This window comes from Apus apus, chromosome 4 (genome assembly GCF_020740795.1).
Source record: "Apus apus isolate bApuApu2 chromosome 4, bApuApu2.pri.cur, whole genome shotgun sequence".
NCBI classification, from domain to species: domain Eukaryota; kingdom Metazoa; phylum Chordata; class Aves; order Apodiformes; family Apodidae; genus Apus; species Apus apus.
In genome coordinates this window covers 9,407,157-9,423,132 of record NC_067285.1, presented here as the reverse complement: position 1 = coordinate 9,423,132, position 15,976 = coordinate 9,407,157, and the positions used below count along the sequence as shown (strand labels likewise).

Here is a 15,976-nt window from a genome sequence, read left to right as displayed (position 1 = left end):
AGACAAGTGCTTGTGCCCTAGATACATCCTTCACTGAGGGAAGGCTCATGCCCAGGAGCGATCACTGCAGCCCTGGGGAAGGGGGCTACTGTGCAGGCCAAGTTTTGGGCTCAAATCACAGTACAGCCACAGCCCTTTATGAAAGATCCTGGGGAGAGTTTGGGCCCGTGATATTTAAATATGCCTGTGGTAATATAATTACCTTCCACCCACTACTCAGCTTCTAAGCTGATCCTAAAATAACCTTTGGTAGCATGACACATGTGAAGCTTCCCTCCCCTCCCATTTAATCTCCTGTACACAGCCCCGGTGTAATGTTTATATGACAGTCATAAGGAAGGCTCTGTAAGTGTATCCAGGCCTTTTATGAGAGCACGACACGACATCAGTTTCTACATTTATCTCCCTGCTCCCTGACATTCTCGTCTCTGCTGTGCTTTCGGTTTTGAAATGAAGAAAAGTGGTGTGGAGCTGCTGTTTCTCATCAACAGGGTGTGAGCGTCCACTTTCCTAACTTGCTGAGTGCTTGATGTCCTTTGTGAGGACACATGATTTGGACTTTCCCTCTTCTCCCTCCCTTCCCCTTCTGATGTTTCACAAGATTAACAAACCACAAACGGATGTTAATGGCTCCATGCATAGATAGTTACATACATATATATTTGTAGGCTGTCTGGTTGCTGAGAAGATTTTATTGGCATGAATTTGGAATATTTACAAGTGGCAAAATCACTGGTAAGATTATGCAGATCAGACTAAATGAGCTCTGAAGTGCATTTATAGCACCTTCAGACAACCAGCCTTTTTGTTTGTATCAAAAGGGTTTATATGTGTGTACACATGCACATATATATATATGTACAAATATATATAAAATGTAGGTATGTATCTGTCTTTTTTCTTACAGAAGTTGCATTAATATTTCTGCTTCTGGCTTTCTATAAAACACAGTAATCCTGGAATGATGGGAAAGCTGTCTGGCAACTGCAGATGGGAATGTCTGTAATTAAAGTCAATTTTGTAAAGTGACAGCCAGGTACCCCTGAAGCTCTTGAGGGACTGTAGGCAGTGGTGGAGCTTCTTGGGTGCTTTGCTAGGGTTTCATAGGCAACTTCCCAAGTTGGGTGGTGGAATGTGGCTTCTTGGGCCAGCTCTGGTAGTGCTACAAACTCTTAGTGCTTACAGAGGGCAGCAAGAAATGTAGCTTGAAATCCTTGATTTTCTTTGGCCAAGAGCTTAAGGGGGAAGGGGAGGAGGGTGGAAGAGCAGAGAGCAAGAAAATGCCCTTTTGTAGTAAATTTAAACAAAACAATATCCAAGAAACACTGGCTGTTTGAAAGCTGTTTGGAGGGTTTGTGTGTTAGAAGAAGTCCCAGCAGAGAGACATTGCTGAGCAGAGTTCAAGCAAGGAGGCCAAAGGTGCAGCATAAATATAGTTTGTCAGATTGTAGCTGAAATAAATGTTATACCATGAAATAATCATAACTATGTATACAGCATAGATAGAGTCATTGAGTGGTGTCACAAAATACTTAATGGCTTGTAGTCATTGTGCCTTTTGACCTGGAAGGAAAAGGGTGTGATCCTCTTCCAATTATAATCAATGAGCCTTGCTATTGATCTGCGGGAGACTTTGTGAGTGCGGAGAGCAGGGATGGATGATGTGGAGTAACGGTCATGGGAATAACTCATCCATGGACAACTTTGTTTATTTAGCTTTGATCATAGCACAGCACTTGGTACTCACTTGCTTTGTGATTTTTTTAATGTATTGTCTTAAATCCAAATGAATGTTTAACAAGGCTGCACCTAGTAATTTTACAAGTAGCCTTAGGAGTTCGTTCATTGTGTAAAAACGTTTTACACAAGAGCTCAACTGCTAGGAGAGGCAGAGAAGGTAGGGCAGCCTGTCCAGCAGGACACCTCACTTGGCAGAGGGAGAGAGATGATGTTCCTTGCCTGTAGTCCAGCTTGCTTGTTAATGTTTTTTTATTGGCTAATCACTGTACAATAGGAATTCACTCACTGGTCAACTTAAGCACCACTTAATTGAGAAATAAATGATAAACCCATTATGTTTTGCTAGTAGAGAACATTTCAGGGTGATTATGGATGCTCTGCTAAATTTTTTGGCATCCCTTGAGTGAAACTAATTGCTTTCCCTGAGGGCGGCTCCACAAGCTTGGGTCACATCCTGGCCTTGATGAAGCCAATGGGAGTTTTCCCGTGTTTTAGGTTTGTTTTTTTAATTATTATTTTAGAGAGCCATTGTATACCAGCCTTTGTCTCTGGTGGTCTGCTTTCCCCTGAAAGCAGGACCTACTTTGACTGCTGTGTGTGTTTGGTCAGCTCTTGGCCAAGGCTGTTTGCACAGGGCTATGGATGCTGTCCGTGTCTCTGAATCGAGTTCCTCTGCCCTGGAAGGCTGGTTTGTTAGGAACTTGGCCAGAGAGCGGTTGTACCAGCAAAACCTCGAAGCCATGATGGCTCTTGGGCTGGTCCAGTGCCCTCTGCTCTTTTCCAAGCATCCTGACCTCAGCTGTGCTCCCATTGCTGGCTGCTTAAGCTTGCCTGCCACGGAAGAGTGGTTTCCAGCACAGCGATCCACGTTGCTCTGACCACTCGGAAAAGCTGGATTTTTTTTTTTCACATCCGGCTTCATGCCAGCGTGGTGCATGCCCTTCAGCAGCCGTTGGAGTTAGCAGTCACACTGGATATCCGTGAGGCCCATAATGAGGAGCTGGGTGAGGCAGCGCAGCATCAGACAGGAGCAGGGCAAGCTTTCTTTAATCGGCTTCTCAAGTCCAGTCTCTAGCTACAACAACTGATTTGCAACGGAAGCCGTCAGGACAAGCTAGGATACAAAAGCCTGAGGATGTATTATTCTGCTTGGCTTTGAGGCTTTGCGCTGGCTGCTAGTGATAGCTGAGACTTATTAAATTAAAGTAAAAAATAAAATAAATAAAAATCCACTTGTTAGGTGCTCCACTCAGTTCCTGCTCACTGCATAGACTTTTGGCTGTGCTGAACCCGACGCTGTGTCAAAGGCACCGTCAGCACTGATCCCGGTTTGTGCCAGGACGTCAACCTGACACCTGTGCTCCATGGCTGGAGCTGAGCCTGCTTGCTGATAGAGTAGGAAGTCTCCTCTTTTGAGGGATTATGACCTGGGAAAGGTCTCTCAGTTTTGGAGTAGAGAATAGATCTAAAGCATTGAGAAACTTTCCACTTGTCTTCATAATTTCTTGGCTGCTGGTGATTTTTCCTGGTACTATTTGAGCTTGCCTGTATAGGACATGTGGTGCCTATTTGCTTTTGCAGCTATTCTGAAGATTAGGGGGTTGTGTTGCTCTTGTTTCTGCTCTGCTCAGTCCTGTGCTAGGGTAACAGGCTGCATGCAATTTATAAATAAATATTTATTCTGTTGAGTGATGACTGAGAGAGAGGGTATTTCCTGGCTGTGGATAACTGGCTGGAAGAATTGGAACCCACTGGCTTTGGAATGCCAGGCAATGCCCAAACCTGGAAGTCAGTATTACCTTTTTTCTCCTGTGACCCCTGCCCTTCTCTCCCATGCAAACCTGTGCCGTGTTCTCATGCCAGCTTGACAAAAATAAACACGCTGTTAAGTTCATCGCTCCCCCTACCCGCCATGCAATTAAGTGGCTGGTTTGCACAAGAATACCAGTAGCTTCATTGCCTTGTTGCAGATAAGGGTGATAAGGGTCTGGTCTGGAGATGTTGCTCCATACCCCACGTCCTTCAGTGGGGCAGGAGTAACGGTTGCAAAACTGGGTCCTGATTCTTGCCACAGCCTTGTCCGCGGCCACCTCTTCCCTGCCCAGCCTGCCTGGGTCAAGTGCTGGGAGTATGGTGGAGACACTGTGTTCTCTTTCTCCCCATTAATCTGCTGAGTGCTGGGGGCATAGGGTTTTCTTTCTTCATAGCCTGACAGACCCAAATCAGCAGATGATGGGCTTGTGTGGGAGTTGATGTCTTTGAGTGCTTTTAGAGTTTTTGATTGGATGCTCATCCATGATGTTGGGAAGCCCTCCAAGGGAATGACCTGTGGGACTGATGCCAACTGTACTTTCAGAAGTGACCCGAGACACTTGGAGCCATTCCCAGTGTTCAGAATTATACTGAAACATCAGCATCATGAAAAAACAAATGTAGAATTGCTAAATACATGTTGTTCAAAGATTGTGCGAGCTGTCGTAACTCTGCTTCAAAGAAAAAAACCCAACAAAAAACCCCAGAGGCCTCCTCATGATTTACTTCAGCTGAGCATCAGGCCATGAAGAGCCTGATTTGTCTACATATATATGCAGTGCATCAGAGTAAATAAAGAAAAGATGAAAATGAGAGAAGTATGTGTCATTTTTATGAGGAGCACACAGAAGGCAGTGATGGTATCGGAACAGAAAATGTGAACCGGGGGCATCACACAATACTGTAATTTTTTTTCAGGGCATTGATTTGTATGTGATTTAAATTTTCGGGGAGAGAAACAGAATTACGTTTTCCAGTTATCAGTAAGGTTTTGGTGCTTCTGCTTTCCATCTGTACAGAATTTCTTCATGCCACCTCTAGAAGGAGAATATTTTATATATCATTAATTTAACTACTTTTTGATCTGAACTTAATAATCTTTTACAATGTTTAGGTTAAAGAGGGTTTTTTGGCATTCTGGTATTGGCTTTGGAAATCTTAAGTCACTGATATCTTTGTTGCTCATTAAGTACGTTTTAAGTTTTAGACCAAGACTTCTATCTAAACGTTGGTTTCTTTCAGTGGAGATCTTTTTATAATTATGAAAAGACTTACTGCATTTTCAGCCAGCTAGCTGGATTTTTCAGTTATATGTTGTACAGCAGCTAGAATCACATGTCAGTATATAATTCGAGACAAAGATTTTGTGGAAAATCTGTCAGAAATGGATATATTTTTTTCTCTTCCTCTGAAACAGGAAGAATAAGAGGAAAAACTATCCAAGGGGTTGATCACATTCATAGTAAATAGTATAAACAGTGATGTGTATGGCTGTTTGAAATTATCAATGCCTCATCCCAGGTAACCTCATGCTTGTGAAAGGACCTGAGAAATATGAACGTGGGTTTAGGTTTACTTGGCCCAAAGAAAATAATGTTAGAAACAAGCTTTCTTGAACAGATTTGAAGAGGCAAATTTGTCTTATCTAATTGGCAAGATCAGCTCTCCAAGAAAGGCACATTATTTTCAAACCCAGAATGCATAGCTTTGCCTGCAAGTATTTTGAATGTTACTATGTGAGCTAGTATTTGAAGCATTTCACTAAAAACTGGGACTCATGGGTTTGTTTTCCTGTTTCTCCTAATATATTTAAAACTGAAGCTAAAGCTGTATAGTGGTGGTTGCCCAAGTTGAGAAGCTCAGGGCTTCATCCTTGGTGGCACTCAGCTTTTTGTAATGGCCTCAGCAAATGCTGGTGGCTTTGTGGATGTGGCACCCATCAGAAAAAATAGTCTCATTTGGCATCTGTCTAGGAAGTCTCAGATTTTCCTCTCTGCTTGAGTTTGTGTGGCTGCAAAGCCAGGGTAGCTTGCACCTGCCTCGCAGGCTGCTGTGTTTTGAATTTGGGGATTGGTGGGAGGCTTGTGTGTGTGTATGTGGAAGATATTTCTGAAGTGCTGCAGCTGTCTTTGGCAAAGGCAGTACCAGCCCCAGCCCTTCAGCAGTTTGCCATTAGCCACACTGGAGCTGGAGGGCAAAGGAGCTTGAACTGCCCGGCTCTGCTCTGAGCTTCTCCTCCTCCCAGGGCGCTTGCTGGGCAATGGGATGGTTTTGTGTCAGTCGAGATCCAGCTTTTTTCCCCAGTAAGTGTTTGTCGATTTAAATTGAAGAATTGTAAGCACAATTCATCTTAGCGTACAGAGAGCAGCGGGTGCGAGCAGCGCTGACTGGGACCAGACATTGACATACGGGCCGTCATCAAACTAATTGTTGTTTGAATTACCTGTTATGATCCGATGACAAATCTGCTTCGCTCCTGCCACTGGAGCAGAAAATGTAGCTTGAATTGGCGTGATGTTAGCAAGTGTAAACTGTACTTCAACAAGATGGATAAACCCAATTATGGGGCAGACCTGTAGAGAGAAAATCCATTTAAATCTCGTAATGTTAAGCAGAGCTGTGTTTAATTCATTTGGACCAATTTGGGAATGATGTATGAGTGTTGGTGAACATTAGTCAAAGGGAGAAGGGGCTGGGGAAAGAGATGCAGTGCTCAGGCAGGATGGCAGAGGAGAGCTGCACCGTCTCAGCAGTTAGCACTAATGGCTGGGGAAGGCTAAAATGACAAAAAGATGTACTAACTGCTCGTATGAGAACAGCCCAGTGTAAATGAACCAATAAGAGAAACATATGGAGCAGAAAGAAGGTGTAGTATTTTTTAAAAAGTATTGATCTTTCCAATTGAGAAGGAAATGTATATCAATTGAAAGCAGCATTTTTGTTGCTGGTTTTTTTTGGTGAGTGTTTTTCTTTTGTTTGTTTTTTTTTTGTTTGTTTGTTTGTTGATGGTTTTGTTTGTTTTTTTTTTTCTCCAGTCTGCCATGGGAAGTGTGGTGGATTTTATATATATATTTTTTTTTTTTCCTCCAACTTCTTGGACTTTTTTAAAGATCTGTCAAAACACAAGGGAGGGGGCAAGATTTCTTTTTTTTTTTTTTTTCTTTTTTTTTTTTTTTCTTTTGAACAAAGGGTAGGGATTGATCACTTCCTCATGGTTGTTCTTAGTGCTGGGACTGCTTTGTGGGATGTATTTATTGTGTGCTTATTCAGAGGTTTTCCAGCCATGGCTTTCCTTATTTTAAAAGAAATTTAAGCGCCGCGTTGTGCAGGCAGATTGATTGACGTATTCCAGAGGATGCGGATGTTGTACAATAATGGCCTAAGAGGCTGTCACTGCTTATTTACTGGTTTAATACCTAAAATGTGTGCACTAGGCAATTGGCAAATGCCAAGGAAGATACAAGCGAACAATTTCATGAAGGAATTGCTTTGGCAAGATGGAGAGGATGAACAGTTAATGTGCTTGACTCTGTTGTTTGTGGTCTTCAGTAGGTTCCAGCAAAGCTAACCCACATGCACATGTTCTGTCTCATTTTGGACAACAAAAATAATCTTTTCTTGTGTTACTCACTTGAGGCCCTTTCCACAAAACTTAAAGTAGTGCATAAAGAGGCAGTGTTCTTATTTGCATCCCTCCCTCTTTGCCTGTGCGTGCCTCGCTGTGTGTCCGTTTCCTTCCCTCTCATCATCACAGGGGTTTGCTCTGCTCAGACAATGCCTGGTAGCAAATAACACGGAGAAGGGAACCTGTCCCAGGATATGGGGTCACCAAGTTTGGCTTTTGAGGGGAGGTAGTAATTTTGTGATGTTTGTAGAGGCTGCTGAAGCTGGAGTGAAATAACCAGCTGCTGGTGTGTAGAATTTAGGAAATCTTTCAGTAATTCTTCGTTTTTGTTACACCTGAAGGCTCTCTACAATAACTGATTCTGCTGCACTTTAGATAAAGTATAGAGAAAAGAGGTGATCGTCATTTTCCGTCATCTATACTTCAAAGGATATTTATTTTGGAAGGCATGATTTTATTTTGAAATCTGTTAAATTTAAGATACTGAATTTTTTCCAAACAATTTTATTTCTGTCTCAGGTAGCATTTCAGCATAATGAAAGATCCATCAGCTTTTTTGGGAAGGCAGGAAGACCTTGTTTCCTCTCTTGTCTTGAAAGTCCATTTAGCCTCGGTGAGAAGAAGTTGAGAAAGGCTTGCTTTAAGGAGATCAAAGAGATCTAGCTGCCTAAGAGGCCTCAGGTCTAATGCGTGTATCCATCATGTCAGCTGGACATAGTGGTGATGGGAAAAGGTGCTCTGTGCCTCTTCTTGTGTGTAGCTAAACGGTCACATTAAAAGGGGAGGCGTAATTCACTGTGAGCTGTGACATCAAGTATTACTTAAGAGGGTGTGTGTAGGTGGGTCCTTCTGGAGAACCTGGAAGAATCTGTATTAAAATGACAGTGTATAACACACCGTGTCACATGAGCCCATTTCTGGCACTGTCACTGTGGGCCAGCCTTGTCACTCACCCCTCCCCTCACTGCAGGATCAGCAGGGACAAGTAAAGCTCTGGGGACTTCATGGTAGCTACTCTTATATTGTCAACACTTCCTCTTCTAATCCCTGCTCTGAGAATAACCAAATATTCAGACTTAGCAACTGTTTTTCCTGCTTAGTAACTTCATCTCCCACAATGTCTGCCTTTGAGAATGTGTCTGGATTGCCCAGTTATCCACTCTGTGTGTGTGTGTGGTTTCTTTTTTCCCCCTTGTGGGTCATTCTTTTTTAAGTCTGCAAAACTGGCCCACCAGCTGCTGTGCTTTAGAATTGCTTAATACTTTTATTGAATTATAAAATTGTTTTTATTTTTTTTTTAAGGCTTGAAGTGCAAACAAGAGGAATTGAGGGTCTTTTGGTGTCTTGAGCTGTGTCCACATTGCACAGAAACATTTGGTTTATGCTTAATTAAAAGGTCACTGTTGAATGAGGCAACTGTCTGCTGGATCCTAGACACTAACACAGGATTCAGTCTTAATCTGGAGATTATGGATCATATTGGTTGTGTGTGTTATAGGGGTGTAATACATATCCTTTAAATGTCCCTTAAGAAACATCATTCAGCTGCTATAATAAGGATTTTGGTCATGGTGTTGTTTAAAATGGTAGGAAGAATGCAGAAGTTGTTGACCAGGAAGAGTTGAAGTGGATCCTGAATATTGGAGTTTGTCCTTTAGGCTGATTGTTTCTGCCTCAGTTTGCTCATCTGGGCTTTTTTTTTTTTTTTTTTAACTATTCCCTTCACCTGAAGTCTTTCCTCCTCCCACCCTTTTGTTCTTTTTTTTTTCTTTTGACTTTCTAACAGAATCACGTATAAAAACCCAAGCTGCTGATCAATTATGCCAGCTGACAGTTTGTCAAAATGGGAGCCATGTATATGGACTTATTTTTCTTTTCTCTCCTACCAAATGCTGATTGTATTCAGTAATTATGTACATGAAAGAATTTTCATTGTGGCTTCATGTTCTCAGAAGTGTTTGGAACAGGATAGCCATGAGAAGCCAGACTGCATGACACATTTCAGGTTTTGTTTCTCCCTGACCACATGCTTTTTTATTATTATTATTATTGTTTTCCCCTTAAAAGTCTGAGCAAAAATTCTAGCAGTCTCATGGAGAATCCCACTCCAATTCAGTAGGGCCATAACCTACTGGATATTTTGAGGTTTTAAACTGAGTTTTACTAAAGAATGACTTTTTTTTTTTTTTTTCCACTGTGCTAACCTAGTTTATTCCTTCTGTGGTCTCACCAAAAATTGCAAGAAAATGAATATATAAGGCTTGGGCAGCATACACCACTGAGGACTTGGCTTGTGCTCACAGTCCTGTAAAAGACTTTGCTCACACAAAATACGTGTTCTTGAAGTTGATCTTGGAGTTTAAATGGATTCTGCCTTTTCTAAGCACTGTTTCAGAGCAGATTGCAGATCTCTCTGTGTTGGCCAACCTACTGTAGTTTTTGGACCTTGAACTCCTATTTTTATAACAATAAAATATGCTTATTTTTAAAGGTGATGAGCTTTTACCCTATAAATTTGGCTCCTGTAGAGCTGCCTGTAACCGAGTATCAGCAACAGGGCTGTGAATTTTACCTCAATAATATGTGAACTTCAAAGTCTATCTGGAAATGTGTGATTATTTGTTGTGTTTGTCCCTAACAAAAAACAGGAATGCAAAATTAAAAAACCCCCACTGTAATATCACAACATGCCAGTAAATACAATAGCAAATAGTTTAACAAATTCTTCTGATTTTTCTGGCAAATGGTGTATTTTAAGTTGTAAAAGAAAATAATGTTTTTAGCATACAGGGTGGACTGTACTGCTGTACTGCTCATTGGAAACGTAATGCTTCATTTTTTTGGGCAAAGTTCAAGCTAGATAACATGAATATTACAAGGCAACTTTTTGCAAATACCGTGTTTGATGGTATTTACAAATATTCTGTATTGACCTGTTTTGTTTGTGGGGTTTTTTTGTATGCTATTCTAAACAGAGTGATTGGACTTTGTACGATTTTGTTATGTTATTTTTCAATCAGTATGCAAAATATTGGTTGCATTGATGTGCGAATTGAGGGGAACCAAATGAAATGGTTTGCTGTCAAAAACCACATGTGAAGTACATATGGTTTTGATTTCTGCTTTAGTGGTTCTGTTATCATTGTTATTTACACCGAGAGTGGCTTTTTATCTCTGAGTTTGTGCTCTCTAGCCTACTTTGCAGTTGAGTTCTTGGTTTTGTGGTTTTTATAAGCAGTGTTCAGCATAGCTTCTAGAGTTCTTAATTTCACTGTTTGCAAGTCCTGTTGCTAACTAGATCTTGAAGCTAGATAAGTAGAAAGTGCTTGAGAATTACTGTGGGATAAACTACCTTCCCTTAACCATGACATGAACTGGATGGAGACAGAACATCTCCCTTTCAGGAAAGCTACTTAAGGACATTTCTGACTTTAAGACTCTTGTGGAGTCTGACATTGATGAAAGAGTTTTTTCTCTCTGATTTCTGTACATGTCTAATATCTCACAGAATCAGGACAATTACAATTTTTAAAGAATTTCATTGAAAGAATTAAAGATTCTTTAAGTTCTAATACAAGGGTCTTTCTGAGTATTACTTACTTTCAGTAATGCTTTTTCTCTGTGGTGCCTTATACAAAATGCATACTGAAGAGAAAAAAAAATCATGAGCCTCAAATTTCCTATCTGAAGGTTGATAGATGAAGGTTTTGAAAGTGGAGCAATGGTGTTTTTTTTAAATTTACCATTCATGAAAACTCTTGGTTTTTTTATGTATTTGAGAGCAGTGAAAACCTTGAAGGTTAAAGCTAATGTTTTTTTTTTTTTTCCCTGGCATCATACTCCCAAGATCTTGGACTGTTAAAGGCATATTGGGTACTGTCAGCGACGTGATAAAATTGAGAATGGCAATTCTGTTTGCTTCCGTCAATAACCATGGGAAAGTCAGCAGTGATGGAAGATTTTTGCATCCAAAAGAATGTAGAAGCTGCATCTAGGACACTTGATTCAGTCACTACCTCCCTCTACCCTTCCTACACTGGATAGGATTCTTCCTAATGGTAGACTAACTTTTGAATGACAATATTTCACTTTACATCTGTGTAATTTCATCAAACTCTTTAGAATAATATTGTACTGAGAACTAAAGCTATCAATTAATTATTGGTGATGTTTCGTAAATAACTAATGGTGCTTTCTGGTTTAACCTGTGGTGTGACCATTTTAGAAGGTATTGTTTTCTGCTTGATGTCTTCCTGAAAAGCAAAGTAGACTTTATGTCTAGTGTGCATCAGAATGATGTCCAGCAAAACACAGGTGATTCTAGAAAGGACATGGGATTTCTTGAAAACATGCAGGAGTGATCAGGGTGGCCCATGTGTAGTTGGGGCCTGTGAATTGGGGTGGTAGAGGCTATACTCTGACATAATTTATCTCCCTGGGGCTGGAAAACAAAAGACTACACAGAAAATGAGCAACAGATGATTAATCTTATGGATAGGCATGAAATTAGGGGCAGCAAGAAGAGGAAATTTGTCGCCAGTTTTATACTGTTTTGCCGTATGCCCATTTCTTTTGTCTGCAGGAAATTCTGTCCTGCTTGAAGACTTTATTTTCATTTTACAGCTTGCTGTGCTCTGTGGGTATCAGGACTGTAGCCTGTCAGTGGCGTGGCATTGCTTCCTTGGGAGGGAGGTATGGTTTATAGGCACAGTAAACACCTGATAGTTTGTTTCAATTAGTAAGTGTATAACCCCCTATGTGCTGTAGAAGGTGATTTTTCTAGATCTTTTGTGATTTGTGGTGAGGAATGTGGCTTTATATACACAAACCCATTTTATAAATTGCAGACTATATTTAATTAGCATTATGCACCCATGGCCACCTCATCTACACTTCTTCCACTAATCCACCTCCCTGGGACTCCACCACTCCAAGCAGCTGAGCGTCTTCAGCCAGCATTTACAGATTAGTAAATCTGCCAGGGAAACATTCCCTCCTTATCTGTTTGTCTATGGAAATGCCCCAAAATGTTAACTCTGACCACAAGCCTGAGACGAGCAATTTTTATGTTTCAGCTGCTGGCAACTCTTCCCATAGCTAAAAGTGCCACGATTTCTGAAACCTGATGCTTTATCCTTCAGTACTAGAAACAGGAGTTTCATTCCCCTGGCGAGATGAGGGACCCAACTTCCAAGCAGAGCAAACTCATTTGTTTCTCTCATTATTCCATAGTCACTACGCTTGGGAAGGCTGGAGCTTTGGTGTAGGGAAGTACTCAGTTATGGTGTAGGAAGTTTCTGGGTTGCTTTCGCGGGGACAGTTTTAGTTGGGAACTAGATCTCTCTTTGGGGGGAAGATCGTGGAAACTGATTTTCTGTGTTTACTCATTCGCAGTTTGTTACAAGCTCAGAGAGGCAACAACACCTTACTTAGCATCTATGTTGCATTTCACAGGTCTGTCACGTAAAGTGTTTCCCTTTTCAGTGCCTCCCTTTTCCACTCCCGCGGGTTTTTTGGGCAGGGTCAGTCAGTCTTTCTCACTCTCTTGTTTGCACAGTACCTAGCACAAAAGGACTCTGTTCTCCAGTGGTGCCTTTGGGCACTGCTGTTAGACAAATAAAGGAGTATAAAGTTTGCATCAAACTTTTTTTGCAGCCTGTCTTGCACAACGAACTGTCTGTGCCAATCTGTGTTATGCAGTGATGTCTCAAGTGCTGGATGGGACTGTGTGAAGGATTCGTGATGATTTTGTGATCTGTGGCTCTAATACAATGCTATCAGCCTCTGGATTGCAGACTTCAGCATGGTTATAAACCCTCCCTCCAGACTCTTAAGTTTGTGAACACCTGTGGTTCCTACAAAGGCAACAGTAGCAGTCCGGTTACTTAGGTTAATTAAACCAAAACTGAATAATACTGTAGGAAGTAAGGCCTGAACAGTAAGAAAGGTCCTGTTTAGAATATGTGTCTCTGGATATGTCAGATTCCTGAGAAATAACATTAAATACTTGTGTGTGGATGTACCTTCACCCCCTAAGAAGACAGTGAATTGAACTTTATTTTCTGGGAGCTCCAGGATCTCAAGGAGATAAGTCTTGACTCAAAAAGGCTTGGGCTAATTCTGAGGTGGAACCAGAGAGAGTTGTGCCCTTCCTAATTAGAGGTGTTAGTTGGCCCTGTTCAGCTCAAGGCCTAAGGGCTTTGTGAACTTCTCCCAAGGTTTGGGCTTTGTTAGGTGTTCTTCCACATGCTATAAATGGATGAGTAGAGGAGACACGGTGTAGTCCTGCAGCTGTATTTTGAGCTGTTGGTTTAACTCTGCAGTGGATGCATGCCCAGGTCCAAGATGATCAGAAGGAATAGTTTGTGGATTGATGAAAAAAAAATAATAGAGAATGAGGTATGTGAATACGTCTCTCTCTTCCCTACTTTACTGGTTATTTATACTTTTCTTTTTGAGTGTTTGCTGGATCTTACTTCAGTTATGCAGGAAGTTACACAAAACAGTGAATGGAGCCAAGTTATGTATTGTGTCTGCCTCAACCATCTTTCTCCTTCCTCCCTTCATAGTTCATGTTTGCTGGCTGTTTAATATGTGTAAAACTGAGATGAGATTTTAAAACAACTGTTGGAGCTTGATAATGCTTGGAGCTTTAGTTAACTTAAGAAAAATGGAGTGGGTAAAAGATGGCATGGAGAGCCAGGCATCTACCCATGGTTGAGGTCTCAAGGGTGTGCCAGTATCCTTGAGGAGGACAGCCTGAGGTGGTGCTGGTTGTATTTTACATGTGGGGAAAGTGAGCCATAAAGAGGTTGACTGAGTAGATTTAATTCTTGAAAGGAGCTGATGTGGACAGACCTGGATGTTAAAGTTGACAAGCTGAATATAGGCTCTCACTTGCACTTACCGTGTAGAGATTTATGGTTGTTAGGGGTGGGAACACCTTCTTGATGGCCAAATAGTGTATGCCTGTGCCCCGTCTGGTGGTGTTGCTTTCTTCAGCTGGTGGGGGACTGTGCAGGGGGGTGGGAAAGCCTGAAGCCACCACACAGCTGGAGTCTTAGTGCTGAGAAGTTGACTGAATACTTGCATGTTTGAAGTATGCAGCGCCTCTGGGACATGTGTGAGGCAATGCTGTTTACTTGTATCTACTTGTTTTCCAGGATAAAACTGCATAGTGTAAGCTTGTATCTGGGGCTACCTCTGTTATTCCTGGGTAGTCTCCAAAAGTATCTTAAAGCATTTGGAATCTCTTCTCCCTTGCCCTTGACTTCCTTGGTGGAGCACTGCTGGCCAGTTCGATGTTGTGACTTAGTTTCTGATCTAAGCCAAACAGGGCTGCTGAGACTGCTCAGTAGACACTAGAAGAGTGTTTTTCTCTGTTTGTACTCTCATCCAAGAAAAATGTACCTATATTTTGCATTTGATAACAGGTACCTTCATCTTCATGCTTCTGCCCAGCACTGTTACTTCAAGGAATAGGAATATAAAATGACATTATGGCTCTTAAGAAGACCCTGCCACATCCCCTTCCTGTAATCTGAAGGAATAATTATAACCTTAATGAAGGCCAGTTTGAAGTCCACTAGAAAGTATTTCATTTAACTGGAGTAAAGCAAAGCTTACTGGAACTACCGGTTCACTGGGTGTTTTCTCCCAGACTGGTATTTTAGCTGATCTGATTTGCTCAAGCCCTTGCAATGCTTTTCCTTTTCTTTCCTCTCCTCCTAACCCTCTAGAAAGCTGCCTCTAGAGGAGGTCCTTTTGACACAGAGGCTGCAAGTGCCACTGTGGGCACTTGGAATAATCCTCAGCTTCATCTTCTGCAGAGCTCTGGCTTTCTCCAGAAGAGCTTTCACGTGTTTCACACAGCGATTGCATTGTGCTCCCTCCCAGAGGCACGTGGCTGGGGCACTCCAGCACCTGTGGGAGTGAGCCTCCTTGTTGGAGGTGTTACTCTTAAGGGTTTAGCAATTGTCTGGTGTAATTCAGACTTCATTAAGAGTTTCCTCTGCGTTTTCCCTTCAGATAGAATTTATGACTAGAGTCAAATATATTCTTAAGCTGTTATTTTTTTTTTTTTTCCTTTGAATTGTGTTAGGCTCCTTCTATGAATGACTTCAGAGTGGTGTTCCTGCATGTCACCTGTCCCTTTTGTAACATATATATTATATTGATGTTATTTTAAGATCAGTTTCTGTTGACTTTGCCTGAAAAATCTCATTGTTGGCTTTTCCTTGGTAGACAAAAGAAGTTTGAAACTACCATAATTCCTTGAATTGGATTTCCAGTCTGATCCCATTAGGTTCAGCCAATGGAGCATTCCAGGAAGCAGAGTTTTTTGCAGGGCAAATCTCAGCTATGAGGATGAGATAAATCTGAAAGACTTAAAAACCAGCAGAGGGAAACCCCCATCGGAACAGCAATGGTAGAGAACTAATTGATGGGAGTATTTTTATTAGGGGATTGGAAGAGCCAAAAAAAGCCACCTTTTATTTTGCCTACATTGCTTTTTCATGTAAGGCTATAACTGAACCTGTCCTGGCCTGTCTGTATCTGGTTCCTCAGATGGGTGGGCACTCCTCTTCCCTCCCCTCCTCCTCCTTCTCCTTTTCTAAGTGTGAGTGTTGATCCTTGCAGTTTATTCCAGCAACTGTTTGAATTTATATGGTTATTTTAAGTGGGTTGATGTGGTGGTTTTTTTCCATCTCTCAGTGTCAGGACAGCCTGTGCAATGTGTTTTACGTAGTAACCAGCTGAATCTTTTAAATTGCACCCTCTTGTCCCCTGCTCTTTCTT

At 41.5% G+C, this 15,976-nt stretch overlaps 1 protein-coding gene across 14 annotated transcripts in view; it reads left to right on the top strand.

Annotated features, from left to right (window-relative positions):
- Positions 1 to 15,976, top strand: part of TCF7L2 (transcription factor 7 like 2) — a 176,633-nt gene that overhangs the window by 19,189 nt on the left and 141,468 nt on the right. The gene's annotated exons all lie outside the window — the stretch shown is intronic.